Raw genomic sequence first — 25406 nt, 5'->3', positions numbered from 1 at the left:
ATACAAAAATGGCTAAGTGTACAACCTTATGACTTCTTTCCACCAGTTGATTGGTGGGGCGAAGTGGTAAGGTTACATGTAAACTGGAAAATCGGGTTCATGCCCATTTTCACACCACATGCAATGTGACTGACACTGTTTTGCCCGTGGGATGGGCTTCGAAGCCGGTTAGCACATTAATGTCAAAAGCATGATATTATCGTATTTGGCATGACCACTTACAGCCTTGCTGAAACATGCTGTCACATCTCACACTGGTGAGAATCACAGCTGGTCCCCACCAACAGGGACCAGACATCATAGCCATGGTTGGGAGGGGTGGGATCAGAGACCATTGAAGTGGTTGGAAGGCATGATGGCCAGCCAGTGCCAGCCTGGCATCACCCACCAGGTGTCATGGCACTGCCCAACAGCCACTATAACTGTACCGGGGCAATACCAAGGGAGTAGGACCCGAGTGGGGATGAGGCTATGATGGGGACAGCTCTGCAGTGGGAGGGCTCTTTAGAGGGCAGGCAATGGGGTTGGTCGGCAGGGGGCGTGATCAGCAGAGGGAAGGAAGCTTACAGATGTTGGGTGTTTACAAGAGTGGGCTGTGGAGGGTGTGGGCCACTGAGTTGTTGTGATGGGGGACTTATCAGGAGGGTCCCAGTTCCCCAATGCTGGTGATGTATATTGCCAAGGTGGAGGGGAGGGTAACATTGCTGCTGATGATTTGCAGGGGGGAGTGGCAGGAAGTCTCCCAGTTCACTGTGCCTACGCAAAGGTGCCCCAAATAGTCTGCATTCGGCTTCATCGATGAGCTTAGGAACCGTCCCCTACTCAAACTCACCCAAATATTAGGCTTGAAACATATGCATTTTCTCAGTCGTTCGACACTTAGGGGGCAATCTAGTAGAAAACACTCTAAGTGAAACCAGTGTGATACCATTGAATCTTATGACAATGGTCCCACGCTTAGTGCACTGAAACAGCCCCCTCATGAACACGCCGCTATAGAATCCCCAGGCGTGACCCGCCGAAACTGCTCACAGCTGTACACTGTGAACAAGGGGGAGATGCATTTAAACGCTCCCTCTGCACTCACAGCCAGTCAAGCCAGGAGAATGGCAGCACAGAGAGCAGCACCACACTTCATGGAGGCTGATCTGGGAAAGCTTCTGGATGCAGTGGAGGAGAGCTAGGCCACCATGTACCCCCGAGTGGGTAGACAGCCCAAAAGCAGGGTAGGAAATGCGGCCTGGGATGTGGTGGCTGTGGCAGTCAGTGCCAGTGGCCTGACACTGGGGACTCCTGTTCATTGCTGCAGAAAAGTGAATAATTTTGTTCAACCTGCAAGGTGAGTGTCCATCTGACACACCCTGGCAGCAGTCCCATCTGTCCACATAAATCCACTCCCTGTAACCCCGCCACCTTCCAGAACCCTCAGCACCGTCCTTAAATTCCTCCGGCACTCCTCATCATAAATGCTTCCAGTCAGAGTACAGTGTCCTGTCCACCACCTTTCAAACATCCAATCGTTATCAATGGGAACATTCCGGGAGGGGGGATGATTGTGTGCCAAACACGCTAATGAGATTGACATTAAGACAGGGGCTGGGAAGATTGCACACCATTTGGCACCAGGTGCAAAACCTGTCTTTGAGCCCACACGCGAATTTCCCAGATTAGCACGATCTGTAGCAGGCGTAACGCAACCAGAATATTGCGGTTTCAGTTTTTCCACACAAGTTCTATATATTGTTTGAAAGAATTGGCAATAAAGTACTGGAGAACACCCTGAAATTATGGAATGAACCATATAAATGCAAGTCCTTTTTCTCTCGAGTAACAACTTGCATTTATATCAGAACTCTAACATAGCTAAGCATCCAAGGTGTTTCACAGGTGATTTATCAAACATACTTTCACACAGAATCTCATAAGGAGATATTTGGGTTAGTCACAGAAGAAGTTTTGAAGGAGTGTGCTAAAAGACCATGGTGGCATAGTGGTTAGCACTGCTGCCTCATAGAGCCAGGGACCCGGGTTCAAATTCTGGCTTGGGTCAGTGTCTGTGCAGAGTCTGCATGTTCTCCCCGTGCCTATGTGTGTTTCCTCAGGGTGCTCCGGTTTCCTCCCACAGTTCCAAAGATATGCTGGTTAGGTGCATCGTCCATGCTAAATTCTGCCCCAGTCTACCCGAACAGGTGCTGGAATGTGGCGACTAGGGGATTTTCACAGTAACTTCATTGCAGTGTTAATGTAAGCCTACTTGTGACACTAATAAATAAAGTTTTAAAAAAGAGGAAAGCGAGGTAGAGATGTGGAGAGGTTTGGGAGGGAAATCCAAAGATAGAGCCTTAACAACTGATGTCCAGGTGAAGGCTGGGATGAAAGCGCTTTATCTGAATGCACGAAGCATTCGGAATAAAGTGGATGAGCTGGTGGCGCAGATCGACACAAATGGATACGATCTGGTGGCCATTACAGAGACGTGGCTGCAAGGTGACAGGGACTGGGAGATGAATGTACAGGGCTATCAAGTGTTTAGGAAGGATAGGCAGGAGGAAAGAGGGGGTGGCGTAGCTCTGCTGATTAAGGATAGTATCAAGGTGGTAGCAAGGGATGATATCGGAGCCAAAGAGCAGAACGTGGAATCGTTGTGGGTGGAGATTAGGAACAGCAAAGGGAGGAAGACGCTGGTGGGTGTCGTCTATAGGCCCCCGAATAATGATCTGGAGGTGGGGCGGGCTGTTAACACGCAAATAAGTGCGGCGTGCAGGAATGGGACGGCAGTAGTTATGGGAGATTTCAATCTGCATATTGATTGGTCGACCCATGTTGGACGAGGTGGGCTCGAGGAGGAGTTCTTGGAATGCTGCCGGGATAATTTCCTTGAACAGTGTGTGTTGGAGCCGACGAGGGAGCGAGCTATCTTGGATCTGGTGCTATGTAATGAGGCGGGTAGAATTAGGGACCTTGCGGTGAAGGATCCTCTTGGAGAGAGTGATCATTGTATGGTGGAGTTTCTGGTGCAGATGGAGGAGGAGAAAGTGGGTTCCCGGACACGCGTCCTTTGTTTGAATAGAGGGGAGTATGGTAGGATGAGAGAAGAATTGGCAAATGTGGACTGGGGGAGTGCGTTGGAAGGTAGGTCTGCTGAGGAGCAGTGGAGGATCTTTTAGGAGATCTTTCTTGGTGCTCAGCAGAAATTTATTCCGATGGTTAAAAAGGACAGTAGGAAGAGAGGTAATAAGCCGTGGATAACGAAGGAGGTGAAGGAAAGTTTTAAATTAAAAGCGGAGGAATTTAGAGTAGCTAAGAGCAGTGGGCGAGAAGAGGATTGGGAAAGGTTTAAATGTCAACAAAGATTGACAAAGAAGTTGATAAAGGAGGGTAGGAGAAGCTATGAGGCTGGGCTAGCACTTAATATAAAAAAGGATAGCAAGAGTTTTTATAAATATATAAAAAGGAAGAGGCTGGCTAGGGTGAACGTTGGTCCTTTAGAGGATGAGAAAGGGGAGCTAGTGGTAGGGGATGGGGATATGGCTAAGGTCTTGAATAACTTTTTTGTTTCTGTCTTCACGGAGGAGGACGTGAATAATTTGCCGGGTGTTAGCGATGGAAAGGTGGTAGGAATGGAGGGTCTTAATGACATTACTGTTACTAGAGAGGTGGTGCTCGACAGACTGGAGGGGCTGATTGTGGACAAGTCCCCAGGACCGGATGGAATGCATCCGAGGGTTCTGAAAGAAATGGCGGAGGTTATAGTGGATGCCTTGGTGGTTATTTTCCAGACGTCGCTGGATTCCGGGGAAGTGCCGGAAGATTGGAAAACGGCTAATGTTACGCCGTTGTTTAAGAAGGGTGCCAGGCAAAAGGCGGGGAATTATAGGCCGGTTAGTTTAACGTCTGTGGTAGGTAAAATGTTAGAATCCGTCATTAAGGAGGAAATTGCGAGGCATCTTGGAGGAAATTGCGAGGCATCTTGAAGGGAATTGCTTGATAGGGCGGACGCAACACGGTTTCATTAAAGGGAAGTCGTGTCTGACAAATTTACTGGAGTTCTATGAGGATGTGTCTAGGGCAGTGGATAGAGGAGAGCCGGTGGATGTGGTCTTTCTGGATTTTCAGAAGGCGTTTGACAAGGTACCTCACAAGAGGTTATTGCAGAAGGTCAGGGGACATGGAGTTGGGGGTAGGGTGTTAGCGTGGATAGAGGATTGGTTGTCAAATAGGAGGCAGAGAGTGGGGGTCAATGGGTGCTATTCGGATTGGCGGTTGGTGACTAGTGGGGTGCCCCAGGGGTCGGTGCTGGGGCCTCAGCTATTTACCATTTATATAGATGATCTGGAGGAGGGAACCGAGTGCAGGGTGTCGAAATTTGCTGATGACACCAAGATTGGGGGAAAGGCAAATTGTGCGGAGGGTGTGGAGAGTCTGCAGAAGAATCTAGATAGGCTGGGCGAATGGGCCAGGAAATGGCAAATGGAATTTAATGTTGGCAAGTGTGAGGTGGTCCACTTTGGTAGGAAGAATGGTAGGAAGGACTATTACTTACGTGGCGAAAAACTGCAGCAGGCGACGGTGCAGAGGGACCTCGGGGTCCTTGTGCATGAGTCGCAAAAACCCAGCTTGCAGGTGCAGCAGGTGGTCAGGAAGGCGAATGGGATGCTGGCCTTCATAGCGAGGGGGATTGAATATAAAAGTAGGGAGGTCTTGCTGCAGCTGTATAGGGCATTGGTGAGGCCGCAGCTGGAGTACTGTGTGCAGTTTTGGGCGCCGCACCTGCGCAAGGATATTTTGGCCCTGGAGGGAGTGCAGAGGAGGTTTACTAGGCTGATACCGGAGTTGAGGGGATTGAGCTATGAGGAGAGGCTGAATAAACTAGGCTTGTACTCGTTAGAGTTTAGAAGAATGAGGGGAGATCTCATTGAGACGTATAAGATGATGAATGGGATGGATAGGATAGAGGTGGAGAGACTCTTCCCGCTCAAAAAAGACAGTAGGACTAGGGGGCACAGCCTCAAGATAAAGGGGAGGCGGTTTAGAACGGAGTTGAGGAGGAACTTCTTCACTCAAAGGGTGGTGAATCTCTGGAATTCTCTGCCCGTTGAAGTGGTGGAGGCTGCCTCGCTAAATATTTTTAAGAAGCGGGTTGATGGGTTCTTGATAAGAGAGGGGATTAAGGGTTATGGGGAGAGGGCGGGAAAGTGGAACTGAGCCACAACAGATCAGCCATGATCTTATTGAATGGCGGGGCAGGCTCGAAGGGCTAGATGGCCTACTGCTGCTCCTATTTCTTATGTTCTTATGTTCTTAAAATCTAGGATGTGCTAAGGCTGGTATTGGAGCCATTGCATGGAGATATACAGAACACATAAAATGATGTCCATATATACTGGAGGCATTATTGTATTATATGTAATGGTCTTTTTATTTCCTAGAAATAAGCATTATAATCACTGACACAGAAATCTCTGGTGGTGCTGATCATATTCCTACCACTTAATACAAAAAGAGAAAGAAGTAGGAAATCTATTACAAAAAAAGGAACATGAAGTGATTAACAATAAACAGTACGTTAATCTCATTTCACTTTTCAGATCACAGTAGAAAGCGCTCAAGTTTCACTCTTATAGTTATGATGCTGTGTGTGCCCCTTGAGATTATAACTTCGTAAAAACTCTTAGTTTTCTACTTACGAAGTTAGCATGTCTGCTGCAACAAGTTCCAGTATTGACATCTAATCTATCCAGGAATTGCTTCATTCTCGCTGCTGACTGCTCCATTAACATGTGTTTGTTTGACATTGTGTGGTTAATGCGGAAGTTACACTTACCTTTGGAATGAGGGAAAATCCACGTATATTCAAAACAACAAAAAATGAATGTCCAAACAATAAAATAATGTAGTTTATTGACCTGAAACCTAAGTCTAATCCTCGCGTTTCCCACCCATTAAGTACTGTTGAGAATGGTCCTGTATCACATTGTATTGCGAACCACCATTGCAAAGGGACTGCCTTCAAATTCTCTGGCTATCTATTGAATCATGTGGAATTGCAATTTTAGAGAAACTGTTTTGACATTCTGATGTGGAATTATATCAGAGTGACATCAGCCATTAAATGAAAGTATTTTCCAGATTCCAAGAACAGCAGGAGTCCTCCAAAAGAATTAAACATTTACTTGTTGTATTGTAGTTAGGTATTGATTTTAAGTAAAGGCCAAAAAATACTATTAGTGTGCTGTTCGTGTATTAACTGTGGGTTACTAAAATCTTCTGGGGACGTGGGGAGGGGGAGCTGGTTGGTGATGATTTCTGTTTGTTTACTTAAGATAATACTGTTTGCAGTCTGTTGGATAAAATGTAGCTTTCCTCTCCCATTCGGTGCATCAACAAATGATAAAGAAACAACACTAATTGCCTGTATCAAAAACAGTGGAATTTTACTGTAATAGTCGTAGTACATATACAAAGCTACTTGTTTCTTGATGAATACCTCCAAAAAAAACAGATTAACTGGTCATTGATATTGTGGGATATTGATGTGTGCAAATTGGATGCTGCATTTGCAGGCAAAATTAAAGTGTCTGCACTTTTAAAACTTTTTTAAACAGTTTGAAGACATTTAGGACATGAAAGGTGCTATATAAAAGCAAGTTCAAAATTTCAGTTCACATATTGCTTCTATTTATCATTGGTCATAAATATAAAATGCCCTGACTAGATCAGTTTTGATGGCATTCTTCCAATCTCCCAATTCAGTGCATAAATAATTGCTTTAAATTGAAGGTGTAAGAGGGATTCTGGAGAAGTAGGTGTTGTCCTGCCTGGTTCTTCGCTGATGGTCATGCACAATGCCTATATTGAGGCATTAAAAACCTTCCATTTTACTTAATATATACCACAGCATTGTGACCAAGGACTTGAACGGTTATATTGCTGCAGCGGATGACCTGAGTACCAGATGTTTTGTAGAATTGTGTTGTCTTGCACAGTAGCTAATGGTTCAAGCTATTACCCTTCTGAATAATTAATCTTTCACCTCCTTGACAATGTCAGCAAACTGACATTGCTGATATCCCCAGTGCTATAGTCCGAAAGGAGCCCAATAAATAATATCTGACAGTCACAGTGAATTTGGCCATTGACACGGCAGTACAATGTTGTGTGGAGGTCTTCCTCAAGGAGCTGGTACAGGTTTGCCAATGCCATCTTAGGCATATCTTCCATCAAAACTATATATCGATATGTGATATCAGTGAGCTGCATGTGCAGTGCGACAAAAAGATATGCCATGTATGCCACCTGACATCTGCGATCCACATGATACATTGCTGGGTGATAACCTGACCACTTCAAACCCCAACTCTAATCAAACTTTTGGTCGGCATCTATTTGGCGTTTTTCTATGTTAAAGCTGTTGCTATCTAAATATAATAATATCACTATCACGTTGACTGGTAGTATTTTTCAGCAATTTGTTAAACAAAGTGTTGAGCATTAAACCCGCAAGCTCTTTCTAGCAATAACAAGATGAAAGATTATTTTGTGATGATCACAGATAAAACAATTTTCCTTTTCCATGTAGCAATAGGCAAGTTGATTACAAGTGAACAGAACTGCTTAGATAGATATCCTAACCCTAGTGCAAAATTGACAAGAGGCCTCAAATACACAAAATTGGACTTAAGTCCCAGGTACCAGCTTGAGCTGGAGGAAGACCTGAGGAAATATATCACCATTATTACACACAAATGCTTATTCCAATATACAAAGTTACATTTTAGTATTTCATCTGCATGTGCTATCTTTCAGCAAACCATGAAAATCCTTCTACAAGGGATCCCAGGAGTTGTCACGTGTTATAACAATGCCTTAGTAATGGGGGTGTCACCCAAAGAACATAAGGGGAATGTCCTTAGGAGATTCAAAGATGCACGTATATGCCTGAAAAGAGAAAAATGTACTTTTCAAACCGGTGCGATCACATATTTAGAATTCAGAGTTGATAAAAGTGGCGTTCACCCACAAGAAGACAAAGTAATGTCGATAAAAGGGGTATCCACACTAAAGAATGTAACTGAGTTGAAGTCTGATCTTTGAAGAAGCATCGATGCTGGCAGTGGGAACTCATGATGTGGAGGTGCCGGCGTTAGACTGGGGTGGGCACAGTCAGAAGTCATACAACATCAGGTTAGAGTCCAACAAATTTATTTGGAATCAATTGCTTTCGGAGTGTTGCTTCTTCCTCAGGTGAGGAAGAAGCAGTACTCCGAAAGCTCGTGATTCCAAATAAATCTGTTGGACTTTAACCTGGTGTCATGAGACTTCTCACTGGGCAATAGGAAGATTGCCCAAGACAAGCTTTTGACCAAGTAAGACAGGCCCTACAATTATCTACCTTACTTGTCCATTTCAACCCACACAAGCAACCCAGGAAGGGCCTCTTAATGATCAACAAGGTCATCTATGTGCAGATCCATAAGGGATGGGTGAGATCCTAAATGAATATTTCTTATCAGTATTTACTGTTGGGAAAAGCATAGATGTTAGGGAACTTGGGGAAATAAATAGTGATGTCTTGAGGAGTGTTCATATTACAGAGAAAGAAGTGCTGGAAGTGTTAAAGCATATCAAGGTAGATAAATCCCCGGGATGTACTGAAGTGTACCCCAGGACATTATGGGAGGCTAGGGAAGAAATTGCAGGTCCCCTGGCAGAGATATTTGAATCATTGATAGTCATGGGTGAGGTGCCTGAAGATTGGAGAGTGGCAAGTGTTGTGCCTTTGTTTAAAAAAGGGCTGCAGGGAAAAGCCTGGGAATTACAGGCCAGTGAGCCTCACATCTGTGGTGGGTAAGTTGTTGCAAGGTATTTTGAGAGACAGGATCTACCGGCATTTAGAGATGCAAGGACTGATTAGGGATAGTCAGCGTGGCTTTGTGAGAGGAAAATCATGTCTCACAAATTTGATTGAGTTTTTTGAAGGGTTAACCAAGAAGATAGATGAGGGCAGTGCAGTTGATGTTGTCTACATGGACTTTAGCAAGGCCTTTGACAAGGTACTGCATGGTAGGTTGTTGTATAAGGTTAAATCTCACAGGATCCAGGGTGAGGTATTTAAATTGTTACAAAATTGGCTTCTTGACAGAAGCTAGAGGATGGTTGTAGAGAGTTGTTTTTCAAACTGGAGGCCTGTGACCAGCAGTGTGCCTCAGAGATCAATGCTGGGTCCACTTTTATTTGTCATTTGTATTAATGATTTGGATGAGAAAATAGGAGGCATGATTAATAAGTTTGCAGATGACACCAAGATTGGTGGAATAGTGAACAGTGAAGAAAGTTATCTCCAATTGCAATGGGATCTTGATCAAATGGCCAGTGGGCTGATGAATGGCAGATGGAGTTTAGTTTAAATAAATGTGAGGTGATGCATTTTGGTAGATCAAGCCAAGGCAGGACTTACTCAGTTAATGGTAGGGCTTTGGGAAGAGTTGTAGAACAAAGAGATCTAGGGGTAATGTCTGTAGCTCCTTGAAAGTGGAGTCACAGGTGGACAGACTGGTGAAGAAAGCATTCAGCGTGCTTGGTTTCATTGGTCAGAATATTGAGTAGAGGAGTTGGGACGTTCGTCAGTCCACTGGCCCAACTGATCAAGATCCCGTTGCAATTGGAGATAACATTCTTCATTGTCCACTATGCCACCAACCTTGGTGTCATCTGCAAACTTAATAACCATGCCTCCTGTATTCTCATCCAAATCATTAATATGAATGATAAATAACAGTGGACCCTGAGGCACAGGTCTTCTGTCAAGAAGCCAATTTTATATCCATTTAGACACCTCACCCTGGATCCCACTACATTTAACCTTATGCAACAATCTACCATGCGGTACCTTGTCAAAAGCCTTGCTAAAGTCCATGTAAACAACATCAACTGCACTGCCCACATCTATCTTCTCGGTTACCCCTTCAAAAAACTCAATCAAGTTTCATAGAAACTCTACAGTACAGAAAGAGGCACTTCAGCCCATTGAGTCTGCACTGACCACAATCCCATCCAGGCCCTAGCCCCAATCCGTACATATTTTACCCACTAATCCTCTCTAACCTATGCATCTGTGGTCAATTTAGCTTGGCCAATCAACCAAATCCGCAATCTTTGGACTGTGGGAGGAAACTGGAGCACCCAGAGGAAACCCTCACAGATACGGGGAGAATGTGCAAACTCCTCACAGACAGTGACGAAGCCGGGAATTGAACCTAGGTCCCTGGAGCTGTGAAGCAGCAGTGCTAACCACTGTGCTACCGTGCTGTGAGACATGATTTTCCACTCACAAAGCCATGGTCTCTGTTCCTAATCAGTACTTGTTTCCCTAAATGCGTGTAGATTCTGTCTCTCAAAATAGCTTCCAATAATTTACCCACCATAGATGTGAGGCTCGCTGGCCTGTAGTTCCCAAGCTTTTCCCTGCAGCCCTTTTTAAACAAAGGCACATTTGCCACTCTCCAATCTTCAAGCATCTCACCCGTGACTATCAGTGATCCAAATATCTCAGCTAGGGGACCTGCAATTTCCTCCCTAGCCTCCCACAATGTCCTGGGATACACTTCATCATGTCCTGGGGATTTATCTACCTTGATGTGCTTTAAGACTTCCAGCACCTCCTTGTCTGTAATATGTGCACTCCAAAGGCAGAGGGATTGTGCTGTCCCATGCAAGATGGCATGGAGCAGCCTGTTGCTTTTGCTTCCAGGACCTTGTCAAATGCCAAAAGGAAGTGTTCACAGATTTATAAAGAGAGTTTGGCAGTCATATATGCCGTCAAAATATTCTGTCAATATATTTCTAGCCACTACTTTACCATCATCGTGGATCACGAGCCATTACTAGGACTGTTCCACCAAGGCAAACTGGTTGCACCAATTGCATTGACCAGCGCACAAAGATGGCCCTCAAGATTGTGTGGGCCTTTTTCCAGCTGCTGTCACACAGTCTTCTCTAGGGTACAGTATGACAACAGCTGGAATAAGACCCACACATGACCCCTGCTTCCGACCCCATCTAACCTGAAAGAGTTGGCATCATCCGCTGGCACTGCTCACTTTTATCATAAGTCTATTCCTAGGTATAGACAGATTGCAGAGCCTCTTTGGAAGCTACTGTGCAAAAATGCACAGTGGGCTGGACAGTCGCACAGTAAACAACATTTGACACATCAAAGGCAAAGATAGCACCTATGCCAGTTTCTGCACATTTCAACCCACATGTGGGTTGAACACAACAGACGTGTCGGCAAATGTAATTGACTGTACCCTCATACATTGAAGGGAGTGAATAACCTCGCACCAACTCATCATGCTGATTGTTGGAAACTAAACACAAAGACTTTACTGTAGAGTGGGAAGCAATAGCTTACATTTCCAGTTGTGAACATTAGCACATAAATTTCTATGGTAGAAAGTTCCCTAGCTACACTGATCACCAAACATTTACTACAGTGTCAACTACATCAGGACCTGGTCATCAACCTCTACACACCTTAGATCACCTTCATCAATACAATTTTGAGGTTGAGTATCTGATTGGTCCATGCAACAGAGTTGCTGACATGCTTTTGCAATCGCAGATAGCATTAGTAATAGTAAAGTGACCTGCAATATTGAATGTGATCATGGTGATTTCACATGCGACCACAAATCTTCATGTGTGGGAGGGGTTGAAAGCAGAATCAGTTACTGACAGTGTACTCGAGAAAGTAAGATCTAAAAAATGAGTGGCCTCATGAAATTGGAGAAGAACTGGTTCCTTTAACAGAGCATGCAATGTGTTTGCATTGTTTGATGACAACTATACTGTGTGTGGAACTGGAGCACCTATCCTGAGAGCACTGCAATGACGAGTATTGCATTTTGTCCAGTGTGGTTCAGTGGTTAACACTGCTGCCACACAGGGCAAGGGACCAGGCTTCGATTCCTGACTTGGATCACTATCTGTGCAGAGATTGCGTGTCTGCATGGGTTTCCTTCAGGTGCTCCGGTTTTCACCCACAGTCCAAAAGACGTGCTGGTTAGGTGCATTGTCTATGTTAAATTCACCCCTGGTGAACCCGAACAGGCACTGGAGTGTGGTGACAGTGAATTTTCACAGTAACTTCATTGCAATGTTAAAGTAAGCCTACTTGTGACACTAATAAATAAACTTTAAGTCAGAGACCTGAAAATTTGTCCCAATATTTCCTCCAAGATGGCACTCCTGACAATACAGGATCTCCTCGGTACTACTGAAGTATCTGGACCTGTTATGTGTTCAAGTCCCACAGTGGTACTTAAGCCCATGATGTTCGAGATGGGGGCTAACACAGAATTAATCTGATACTTAAACAGGTCAGAAGTGCTGCAAGTGGTTTTGTCCCTGTGGTCTGTAATCTATGTATGCACAGTTGTGTGCATGAACTGAGAAATAAGAAAACAAAGGTAGATAACAAATATGAGTGTGTTAATAGAAATTGCTATGCGGTACACTTTGTTGACTTGAATACTCCAAACCGGCCTCTCTGAGGGAAATGCAGAAGAGGCAAATTGATGAATGAAGCATATAGCCAACAATATCTTCCAGGCATTGCCAATAGTGGCAAAGTGACTTCATGACACGGTAGAAACAATAGATTTCCAAGAAGTAGCCATCTGCCACTGTGCACTGCCACAATACAAAATGATCAAGGCAGCCGCCACTATATCTTGTGGTCATCTACACTAGTCTATTCTGGTGGTCAATACCCCGCTCAACCTTGACGGAATGTATTGTTTGCATCCATATGTGCTACAGATTGGCATCCCTTCCAATTCACATGTTTGCTGTAGATCTCTTGGCAACAAAATCTTGTACTTGTACAACACATTTAAAATTGTAAATCATCACAGTATGCTTCATCAGTATGTCATAAATCAAAACTTGACATTCAGCCACATAACAAGATTTTAGCGCAGATGACCAAAAGCTTGGCCAAATAAATATATTTTCAGGAATATCTTAAAGGAAAAAGAGAAGTAAAGATGTCAAGAGTTTAAAGAGGCAATTCCAGAGCTCGGGGCCTTTGCATGTAAGGGCTTGGCCACCATTACTGGAGCTATTTAAAACTGGAGATGCTCAAGAGGCCTAACTTAGAGAGCTACAGATAGCTTAGAGGTCACGGAGGGAATCAAAAACCAAGATCAGAACTATAAAACTGAAGCGTAGTTTATGTGAGAACCAGGTTATCAAGCACAGGAATGGGTGAATGGGAATTGGGTGCAATTTAGAGCACAGGAATTGAAATTGTGAATGACGTCATGTTTACAGAGGGTAGAATGTGAGAAGCTGGCTAGTACTGCATTGGAATATTAAAATTTAGAAGTAAGAATGCATGAATGAAGTTGGGTGATGTTATGGAGGTAGAACTAAGCGGTCTTACTAATGAAGCAATTTATGAGTTTGGATGCTTGTCATGGTATCCAATATATAATGCCAAGGTTGTAAACTGTCTGCCTTTGCTTTAGAGAGTTAGCAGAATGAATGAGGTCAGTGGCTCGGCCTCAGAATTTGTGGCAATTTTTTTTAAAGAGTATTTATCATAACAGTGTGGCATGGTGACACAGTGGATAGCACTACTGCCTCGCAGTGCCCCAGGTATTCCCAGCTTGGGTCACTGTCTGTGTCGAGTCTGCACGTTCTCCTCGTTACTGCATGGATTTCCTCCGGGTGCTCAAGTTTCCTCCCACAGTCCCAAAGATGTGCAGATTAGATGCATTGTCCATGCTAAATTTTCCCTCAGTGTACCCGTACAGGCACTGGAGTTTGGCAACCAGGGAATTTTCACAGTAACTTCATTGCAATGTTAATCTAAGCCTATTTTTGACACTAATAAATAAACTTTAACTTTAACCTTTAAGGACATGCATGCTGTTTTATTCATGCAGTAGTGAAATGAGTTGCCTGTTTGAAACTTGAATCTGGAGGAGATTAACAGCAATGCTGAGAAACTCTCTTGCACAGTGCAAAACTTAGGTCACAACAGCTACATGAAAACATTTGCACTTTTTACATTTCAAGGGGCCATAATTAGCTTTAACTTGCATCAGACTCAAGCTATACTTGACTACAGCCAGCTTGTTACTAAAAGGAATTTGTAGCACTCAAATCTTTGTCCAAATGTATTCTGCATTAACTTCTCCACCTCCCCAAAAGCACTTGTACACAATAAAACCTGGAAATTATATTTGTGAGACTTCATAAACACAGTTAGATACATACTTCCAAACTTAAAAATACTAGTTCCAGTGGAGTAACTCATAAAAGTTGGCAGTATTTTAGACCATGAAATATGTTTAGGCTTAAAGTATTTAATAAAGATTACAGATGTTCTAAAATGTTATGTGGAACATATGCCACATTACTTTGTGTCTTATTGAAATCTGCATTAAATTAAATTTCATTGCATCCGCACCCTAAATCCTCCTCTCATATCCATCCTCATTCCTTGTTTGTTGTCCCGGAAGATGGTCATTTATTAAAAGGCAAAGCAAGTACTATTTCTTCCATTTTATACAAATGACAATTTTCTTCGAAATAATATTTCCCAAATTTAGTTTTCGTAAATAGAATCTAGGTGCAATATTTCCTTGGATATTTGTAACACAGAGTTAATTGATCAAAATCAAAAACTCTACCCCAGTGTAAAGTCATTTTATTTCCACCTATAAAGGGAATAATTTGTAACATTATGTATAAGCTGGTTGACAGTATCTGAGTCAGTTCTTGTTGAGTGGAAAATATATTGAGAAGCAGCTGCTATTACAGCTGTATTTTTCTTATGTACCACCTTGTGAATTGTATGTTTATTTCTTATATTCAAATCACCGCAGTTTTAAAAAGGTGAAATGCCAGTAAAAAACCTACCACAGTTAAAGAGAAAAGACCATTTGCTTCATTTTGGGATATAGCACCCTTACCTAGGTGGAGAAGTGAATTTGAGTGCCTTTGCTCTGCTTTTTACTACTTTAGCGGTTTTTGTTCCATTGATGTGAAAATGAACAAAAGAAGGCTCTGTGTAGTAGCTCCACAAGAACTGAAAGAAACAGAAGCAGGTCTTTTGGCTAGTCTTGTATCTCACCCTCAGTGTCCTGCACTTGCCAGATATCCCTGATCCATTAGCACTCAAAAATCTATCGATTTCCCTATTCAATAACTAGGCATCCACAGTTATTGAAGAAATGTTGTTCCTCTCAGCTCTAAATGACTGGGCTCTTATGAGACGGCAATCCCTAGTTCTAGATGCCTCACCCACAGCAAACATCTTCCCAGCACCAACCCTGTAAAACCCCTTTAGAATTTTCTGTGCTTCATTGAGATCTTCTTTATTCTGAACTTTATAGGCCTAACTTACTCAATCTCCTTCAAAGGACAATCCCCTCATCTCAGGAATTGGTGTGGTGAACCTGATTATACTCAGACTAAGGGAGGTATGTCATTCCTTAGACAAGGAAATTACAACTGCATATATGTATAGACGTTCTCACCAGAGACCTCTAATTTCCAGATTAGTACTCTCCTGACACTGCAACTTGTAGAGGGCCTGTACATTACTTCCAGTATTGTTTCCTTGGTTTACCTGAGCTCCAGCCAAACTGGCTACACATATTGATTTTCAACCTCATTCTTCATTATCAGAGCAACACCCCACCCTGCCAAATGATGGCTCTTTTTCATTTTGCCTATCCCTTCTGAAAGAATATTTAGTTCCCAGCATTGGTCACTGTACAACCAGATCTCCATAATGACTGTTCAAACAAATCCATCTCTGCCATTAATCAATCTACTTTAGCTTTAGTTTTTTCTATATTCTCTTGATAGCATCTGATCACTAATACCCTATTAATTTTGTTAATACCCCATTAATTTTGTTAATATCTCATTAATTTTGTTAACCCTCATCCTCTACCTACCTACCTGTTTACTTTTGCCCAACTCTGATGTTCAAATTCAACATTTCTCTTATTAGCTTTAAATTTACCCTTTTCTCACTCCCTCCAGTAGCCCCCCTGCCACCTTCATTCATTTGAAGCCTTACCTATCATCCTAGTTATTCTGCTCACCAGGGCATTGTCCCCAGCCTAGTTCTTATAGAGTTCATCCCAACAGCACAGCTCCTACTTTCCCCAGTATGGACAAGTGCACCATGATTCAAAACACTTGCCTCATGCACATCACTTTGTCAGTGATACGTTTAACTTTCTAACGTGCTTAACCCGATGCCAATTTGCACATGACTTGGATAAAAACCCAGCGGTTATTACCCATAAGGTTCTGTGTTTTAAATTCTTCCTTGCTCCTTGAGCTCCCTCGGCAGAACCTCATTTTTAATTCCATCTATGATATTGTTTCCTACATGCACCCTGACAACTGGATCCTCTCCCTTCCACCCTTGGGGTGGAATTTTATGGCTCCTCCTGCCAGCAGGATTTTCTGCTCCTGCTGAAGTCAATGGGCTTTTGCACAGCTTGCCACAATTTCCACCCTCTCGCCCCATCCCCGCTATAACAGGGCCATAAAATTCCACCCCAAGTTTTTCATGAACTGCAAGATGTTCTTGACTCTGGTACTGGCAGGCAGTGTAACATTCTGAACACCTGGTTGTAACTGCAGTGAACAGTTTCTATCTATACCCCTGTCTATCACTGCAACTTTGCCCTCACCCACAAAAGACAGCAAGAGACTGATACCTATTGGGTGAGGCTAAATGTTGAGTTTTCTCCAGCACTTGCTGTCCCCTTACCTACGTGACTCTCAGTCATTCCCTCCTGTCTCTGACCGCTAACCTGATCTGCACTACCTAAACTATGGTGTGTGATTAATCCCTATTTCTTTCTTTATTCTTTCATGGGGTGTGGGCATTTGTTGTCCATTCCTAATTGAACTGAGCTTCTTCAGACCATTTCGGAGGGCAGTTCAGAGTCAACCATATTTTGTGGGTCTGATGTAGCGTGTAGGCCAGACCAGCAAAGGATGGCAGATTTCCTTCCTTAAGGGGCACTGGTGTAACTTTTATGACAATTGATAATTTTATGGTCATCAGTACAGAATGTTAGCCTGGGTCCCTGGATTACTACTCCAGTGACATTACCACTGTGCCACCATCTCCTTGGATCTATGTGTCTAGATAAATCTCCTCTCCCCTCAAACTTGATGTGGCTTTCAAAAGGGAATAGAATTATTATCTGAATGGACTGTGGGACAAAAGCAGGGGAATGGGACTAGCTAAGAAGTTCTCACGGAGAGGCGGCATAAACATGATGGGCTGAATGAATAGACTCTTCTATGTTGCAAACCTTCCATGATTCCATTGGCCTTTCTGCATCCCACACTTTAGCTTAACACGGAGCTGATGTTCCTCTAGATGCAGATGTGATAGTCTAGATTCATGATGCTCTCCTCAAACTCCCGTGTAATCGTGACGTGGCCTCTGTACTGTCATCCTTATTCAACCTTGTTTAACTTCTTTAGTTTTTTTAAAAACGAGTTACCAGATCAAGTTTAAATTATGGATAATTATTTACCCGCAATCTAAACTGCGCTAGCCCTCCTTACGCTGTGATACCCAGAACTCTACCATCTCGCCCACCGTGGAATCAGAGCAGGCGAGGGTCCGACAACAGAAATCTCTTGACCACGGGTGGGGAACTTCTGGTCTCGCCTGAGCGAGGCTGTAAAATCCTACCCATCATGTTTGTTTTTCTCCCATGCTTCTCACTTCCTCTGCTACTGATGATCGTCGCCCTCACATCGAAGTTTTGTGTTACTGTTCATGGTGCAGATTTAAAGCTATTGAGGCATTAATGGTTATCTATGAATCAAAGCAGCAGAAGTTAAATGTTGCATTCCACTAAAATCTGCTGTGTTAGCCATTTGCTTAAGTCACATCTATTCAACCATACAGATTAGAGGATCCCAGAGTTGATCCCCAGCCTGTGATGAATTAGCAGGTTGCAGGATCCAAATCCCATCATTTTAAGCTGCAGATATGTGTGCAATATTCTGTCAAATGAGCAGCAGATGTTCATGGCAAAATTGATAAGACTTTCTGTTATTTGCTATGGAAAAATTCCAGACCATTGTGGATATGTACTGGTGCACACTATTGTTTCATCTGCTGAACTTGCTCTCAAATGATGTATACAGTTGTCACAATGACACAGAGGCAGACTACAGTCTCCAGGCCCAATTCTTCTCACTAAGTTCATTTATCTCTTGATATAGACTCTCTCTTACTTTCTCCTTCCTCTGTTCATGTTGCCATCCTTTACTTTCCCACACTTCCATCCAGTTCATGCTGGCACTCTTCTTGTTCCCGCGTTTACACTGGCACTCCCCTTGATCCTGTGTTTACACTGGCGCTACTCTTGTTCCCACGTTTACACTGGCACTGCTCTTGTTCCCATGTTTACACCGGCACCACCCTTGCTCCCGTGTTTACACCGGCACTGCCCTTGCTCCCGTGTTTACACTGGCATTGCCCTTGCTCCCGTGTTTACAGTTGCACGCTCTTCTAATCTCTCATCCTCTCCACACCACGTCTGGTTCAATCTCTTGAAACAGTAATTGATGGAAAAAGTCGGGTGTGTCACTGAGGAGAGGAGCCAGAAACAGCACTGCATGAAGTAACAAACTGGCACTGAATGGGAGGAGCCACACATATTAAAATTTATCCACCAATGTGAATAATTGGAGACAGCCCTGAAAATGGTGCCTGTCTTCATAAAGCAGAGGCTGTTAACATGCATGAAGCAAGAAATTTCCTTTCAGGTCTGCTTAAGCTCTCTTAGGGAGATCTATCACATTTCAAATCAGAAAAGAAAACTGAATGGGGCAAATAAAACAGCAGTGCCAGGAATACTGTAAATTGAACACTGGCCATGCTTGGATCCACATCAGCTGGTCTTGCACAATATTCTTTGGCTCTACTGGAGTGTTGTACATGATTCCTAGTAAGAGGACCAACATCATAGGGGTAAGGCTTTTAATGGCAGTATTGTGTGTAACCAAAGGCCAGGTGAGAAGGTAAAAGACAAAAGGCTCCACAGGGAGGGGTCAGGCTTACTCAGGGAAACAGTATATTTAAAACTTCCTCCCAACTGTCCCCATGAGACTGCTGTAAAATTACTTGTAGCTGAATAGTTCTGACATGTGCCCTGGATGCCTGTGGAGGGTTTTGCAGTCTTATCACCAGCTCCAGCCCCCTCCTTAGTCACCATCGCAGTTTATTTCTAATGTAGCTGCCTATTTGACCCCAAGCTAAATTTCAAACACATATCTTCTCCACTATAAAGACTACCTATTTTACCTCAGTAATATCTGCCACCTTCATTCTTACTTTGGTCCATCTGCTGCTGAAACTCTAATTCATGCTTTTTTTCACCTTTATACTTAATTACTTCAATGCTGACCTTACCATTTGTGCCACCCTCAATCCTCTGTAAATTTCAGCTCCTGTATCCGGCCTCAAACTGCCCTACCTGCTCACTATCCCTGCCCTCATTCCATTTTATTTCAACCTACATTGGCTGAGTTTATAAGTTACTGTCTTCATGCCCTTTCCTTTTCTAATACCTGGAACGCTTCACAAATTTGCATATCATCCTTGCACAGGGGCCATGCTAATCATCTCTATATCATTCCAATTTTAGTATATGTGCTGCCGAAGAATCTGGAGCATCCTCCAATGCTTTAATTCCTAACTTCCTGATTCATGAACTTTCATTCCCTATCCAGTTATTTTAGGCTAAACCGCAGCTGCCTTGGTGCTTGATCTGGACTTCCCATCTTAAACCCTATCATGTCTTCATTATCCTCTTGTGGTTTTAGGCTGATCCTTTATAACACTTTCACCCCTGCCTCCTGTCTCTTCCCTTGTCTTGGTACCCATTGATTTTGATTATGGCTTCATGAAATCATCTCTAGGTTAAGAGCCAGCTGTGGCTTAGTTGGTAGCATACTCACCTCTAACTCAGACAGTTTTGGCTTCAGATTCCACTTCAGAAATTCAACACAAAATCCTAGGCTGACACTCCAGTCCTTTACTAAGTGAGTGCTGCACTGCCAGAGGTGCCGTTTTTTCAGCTGAGAGATTAAGCGAAGGCATCATCTGCCTTGGTTTAACAGCACTATTTTAAAGAAGGAACAAGGGGAGTTATCGCTGGGTGTTCTGGCCAATATTTATCCCTGATTTGATATTACAGAAACAGATTATCTGGTCGTGATGATATTGCTGTTTGTGGGAGTTTGTTGTGCATAGATTAGGGGCTGCATTTCCTACATTACAGTGATTACACTTCTAAAGCATTTCAGTAAAGTACTGGGAATCGGTTAGCTCAGTTGGCTGGACAGCTGGTTTATGATGTGAAGTGATGCTAACAACTGAGGTTTAATTCCCATACCAGCCGAAGTTATTCATGAAGTTATTCATAATTCTCCCCAATACTCAGTGCCACCTGTAGGCCCTTTATGGATCAGTGACTTCTACTGAATAATTGACATCAAATTAGGACTTTATTGGAAGGTTGGTTAACTCATTTCTGACATCCAGGCACACTTTGGGCATGATTTTACCAATGGGAGCCAAAAGGCCAGATCTGGGCGTAATATGGATCCGAGCCCTCGGCGCGCCTCTATGCTTTTTGCCGGCTCCGATCTGATCCACGCTGTGGGCTGTTAGCGCCACCGGACCATTCGGATCTCTGAACTGCGCATGCGCAGTTAAAAAAAAATCGGAGGCAGCATGCTTGGGCTGGGCAGTTTGTGCCTTCTGAAAGATTGCTTCCTGCCGTGTACCCTGTGTCCAGCGTGCCCAGGTGGAACAATTTCAATATAAGACAGTTCTATGCCAGGCTGTATCCTGTTTTGGTGGTTCATCCTGATGGGTCCACTATCAATATCCAATACAAGAGCTTAAAAAAATTAATATGATGCCAGTCGATGTTTCCCTTCTGCCAGAAGCTGAAAGGGAAGCAAGATTGTGCAAACGTGTTCCCAAAAGAGCTAGAGCGAAAGAGGAGCAATTTGAAAATGAATTTAAAGTTGACAATTATAGCAAATTCTGGACAAAGAAGTAGTCTTCAAAATTTTGGATTTTAGAAACAACCATCAGTGAACTGCTTGACTGGTGTTGACATCAGTGGAACTTTGACAAATGCACATATTATTGTGATGTCATGCATAAGTTGTGTTTTTTATTTATGATCGACTCCATTTATTTTATTAAAATGTGTTTCTACAGGAAGGATACAGGGAATGAAAAAACAGATTCCTGTTTTTATTTCTATTATCACATGGCTTAAATAGAAGGAGAAAATGCTTTGAATGTTAATTAGAGAATATCCATTCACATTAATTCTATGTCTCCTGTTCCTGACTACACTTGTGTGGATTTGACTTACATATATTTAGTTGTTTGTGTGATGTATCATTAAAACCAGTTGCAGGGAAAAAAAAAGCAGAAAGCGGAGAGAGCGGCTCTGTGACGCAGATCATCCTGTGTGTGTGTGTGTGTGTGTGTGTGTGTGTGTGTGTGTGTGTGTGTGTGTGTGTGTTGGGGGGGTGCGCGGGAACGAGAGGCTGCAGATGGATCTCTGATTGCGGGAGTACGAGGAGGTGCAGATGGATCTCTGGTAGGGGGGGCGGTGGCAGGGAGGTCCACTGCCACTCCCTGGGCAATCCCTCCTCCCCACCGGAGGAGCGAATCCCTCCTCCTGGAGTGGACGTGTGGCCATGCCATCCCACCAAATCTTCAGGATAAAGCAATTCCTCGCTAAGAAGATGAAGCAGAACTGGCCGATTCCATAGTGGATCCGCATGAAAACCGACAACAAGATCAGGGACAACTCCAAGAGGAGACTCTGGCGAAGGACCAAGCTGGGTCTGTAAAGAGGTACACCATCACTGGTACACTACCAGCTGCAGATTACTCTTCCCTGCAGGGGCAAGAGAGCGGGAGAGATAGCTGTGGCTGGTAGTGCCCCAGTGATGGTCTGTCCCTTTACAGACACAGCTTGGGCCTTGTCCATTGTCTTCCCTTGGAGTTGTTCCTAATCTTGTTGCCGGTTTTCATGCGGATCCACTGTGGAATGGGCCAGTTTTGCTTCATCTTCTTAGTGAGAAGTTGCTTGATCCTGAAGATTTGGTGGGATGGCATGGCTGCACGTCCACTCCAGGAGGAGGGATCGCCCGTGGAGTGGCAGCGGACCTCCCGCCCCAATCCCCCAATCAGAGATCCATCTGAGTCCCCTCCTCCCTCAAAACCAGAGATCCATCTGAGCCCCCTCCTCCTCCGGCGGACGCCGTCACTTTAGCCGTGGTTCCGAGTCTGTGGCCACGAGGATGCTGCAGGCTCTTGAAGGACTGAAGATGGCCGAGAAGGATGGAGGAGGGAGACCAGCAATCGAGGTAGGTTGAGGTGTGCCGTGCCGAGGGGGGCGGGCTACCTCCCCAGGGGGTCTGCTGGGGGTCCTGCCTCCCCGGGGAGGCCTGATCTGAGGGGGGGGAGGGGTTCTGCCGAGGGGGGCCTGCCTCCCAGAGGGGTCCAATCCCAGGGTGTAGGTAGGTGGTCTGCCGGGGTGGTTAGTGGGGAGTCTGCGAAGGATGGTCGAGGAGGATGGGCTTTGGAGGTTCCCCTGCAGAATAAAAATCGGCTTCAGATTTTTATTTTGCAGGTTGCTTACAGCACGGATTCAGAACGGACCTGAAGATGGTCAAGTGGGATTTGGCGGTCGAGTTGGGTGCGTGGTTCATTAAGTCGATTAATGCATTTAAATCCTCGGGCCACCCGATTGGGGCACAGACCGGATCCGCGCCCGTATCGGGTCTCGGTAAAGTCGCGATCTGCTCGGATTCGGGTGCAGATCACATTAAAGGCCCGCGCCCAAATTTACCGTAATTTTTGTAAAATCGGGCCCTTTGTTTCAGCGTGTTCCTGAATTTACCTCTTCCTGTCTTGACTCCTTTTTTCTCCTCTTGCTCAGTCTCTTCCCGTTGTGCCTGTTCTGACACTGTACATTATTACTACGTTGTCCAGTCTCCTGTCCTAACTATCTCCAAACCCATCAACTTCTGCATTCAAAGGATTATCCCCTGCCATCTGTGCCACCTCCAGCATGCTGCCACCAGCAAAATCATTCCTCAATAAGGAAGCAACCTGTCTTCAACCAGTACACTGTATTGCATTAAATAGATCTCATTTGATAATCCTGTGTAAAACTGTGTGCAACAAATTGAACAGAAGAAATTGGACTGAAAGTTACCACATCACTTTGTGATTGACTGGCCCATTGAACATAAGAACATAAGAAATAGGAGCAGGAGTAGGCCATCTAGCCCTTTGAGCCTGCCCCGCCATTCAGTAAGATCATGGCTGATCTGTCGTGGCTCAGTTCCACATTCCCGCCCTCTCCCCATAACCCTTAATCCCCTCTCTTATCAAAAACCCATCAACCCGCGTCTTAAAAATATTTAGCGAGGCAGCCTCCACCACCTCAACGGGCAGAGAATTCCAGAGATTCACCACCCTTTGAGTGAAGAAGTTCCTCCTCAACTCCATTCTAAACTGCCTCCCCTTTATCTTGAGGCTGTGCCCCCTAGTCCTACTATCCTTTCTGAGCGGGAAGAGTCTCTCCACCTCTATCCTATCCATCCCATTCATCATCTTATACGTCTCAATGAGATGTCCCCTCATTCTTCTAAACTCTAACGAGTACAAGCCTGGAGACATTCTGTCAGCATTCCAAAGGGACCATTCCATCTGTGACATCCTACCCACTCCTCTGTTACTTTCAATACTGCGACCTCTTCCTCACTGTTCAAGGACCCAAACATTTCTTCCAGATGAAGAAGCACTTTACTTGTACTTGTTCCAATTTAGGATCCTGTATTTGCTGCTCACAATGTGGTCTCCTCTACACTAGGGAGACCAAAAGCAGACTGGGGGTGACTACTTTGTGAACATCTCCACTTAGCCCACAAGCATGAGCCTGCTGCAATGTCCTAGTGAGTCCCCACACAAGCTTGAGGAACAGCACCTGATCTTCCAATGGAATATTTTACGGTCTTCTGGACTCAACATTGAGTTGAACAATTTCAGACCATGAGCTCAGCCCTCCATTTTGATTTTCTTTTGCCAAGAGTCAGTCTATTTCTTGTTTTCATGATTTTGATTTTGGACAGCATTAATCTTATTCTGCCATTAACATTACTCTGGGTCAATGATTTGTTTCTTTATTATCGCCATGACTATTCCCTTTGTTTTTTCTTCAATAACATCTTCATTTAATTTTCTCTGCCCTCTAACCTATACCTGACCATTCCTTTTGTTCTATGTGTACATCCCCTGCTTTATCAACAGCCTAAGTCCATCACATTTCAACCTCTCTTCATTTCCGAAGAAGAGTTACCCGACCAATCCTTCTAACTCTTAAGGGTCAATTTAGCCTGGCTAATCAACCTAACCCTAACTTTGGACTGTGGGAGGAAACCAGAGCTCCCAGCAGAAACCCATGTAGACACTGGGAGAACATACAAACTCCACACAGACAACCACCCAAGGCCGGAATCAAACCCGAGTCCCTAGTGCTGTGAGGCAACAGTGCTAACCACTGCATCACCGTGTTGCCCCAAGTTATATATAAACATTAACCCTGTTTCTATATCCACAGACACTACCAGATCTGCTGCTTTTTCCAGCACACTTTTTATTCTAGATTTTCAGCTTCTGTGTGATATTTTGCTTTTATAATATCAAAATCGAAACTTGTTCTATAGCTAAGATTTTGAAATTTGTCTAATCAGCCAAAACTTGCTATAATGATGAGGAAAAGAGTAGGGTGGATCAAAAGAATCTTCTCCCCGTGGCAAAGATGCCTAAGACCAGAGGGCGTAAGTTTAAGGTGAGGAGTAAGTGATTTAGAGGTGATCTGGGAAAAAGCTTTCTTCGTACAGAAGGTGAAAGTATGGAATGTGCTGCCTAAAAGAGTGGTAGAAGCAGGTTCTGTCACAACATTTAATAAGCATTTGGATGAGCACTTAAATCACCAAGACATAGTAATCTATGGACCAAGTGCTGGTAAATGGGATTAGTATGGTTTGGTATTTGATAGTCAGTATAGACATGGTGGGCCAAGTGGCCTCTTTCTGTGCTGTATGATTCTATGTCGTTATAAAAGCCACAAATATATTTTCAGATCTTCTACATTTGTGTGTTATTTGCAAACTACAGTGACTGCATACTGTATAATGCAAGCTTTCACAAACGCTAAGTATTAAAATACCTGCATGCGCATACAATATTGATTGCCAAAAAACAGAAACCAAAGTTGTTAATAAAGCACACA

General features: G+C 43.9%; 1 protein-coding gene and 1 non-coding gene across 3 annotated transcripts in view; one reads left to right on the top strand and one right to left on the bottom strand.

Annotated features, from left to right (window-relative positions):
- Positions 1-25406, top strand: part of fggy (FGGY carbohydrate kinase domain containing) — a 247266-nt gene that overhangs the window by 56241 nt on the left and 165619 nt on the right. The window lies entirely within an intron of this gene.
- On the bottom strand, positions 19633-19744 carry LOC145348743 (U6 spliceosomal RNA). Its single transcript, XR_013887985.1, has one exon. It is a non-coding gene; the product is annotated as a U6 spliceosomal RNA (small nuclear RNA).

The sequence above is a fragment of the Carcharhinus amblyrhynchos genome, chromosome 9, assembly GCF_965287045.1.
Source record: "Carcharhinus amblyrhynchos chromosome 9, sCarAmb.v2.hapA, whole genome shotgun sequence".
NCBI lineage: Eukaryota > Metazoa > Chordata > Chondrichthyes > Carcharhiniformes > Carcharhinidae > Carcharhinus > Carcharhinus amblyrhynchos.
The sequence above is the reverse complement of the archived record's forward strand: the minus strand, read 5'-3'. Positions and strand labels throughout refer to the sequence as shown.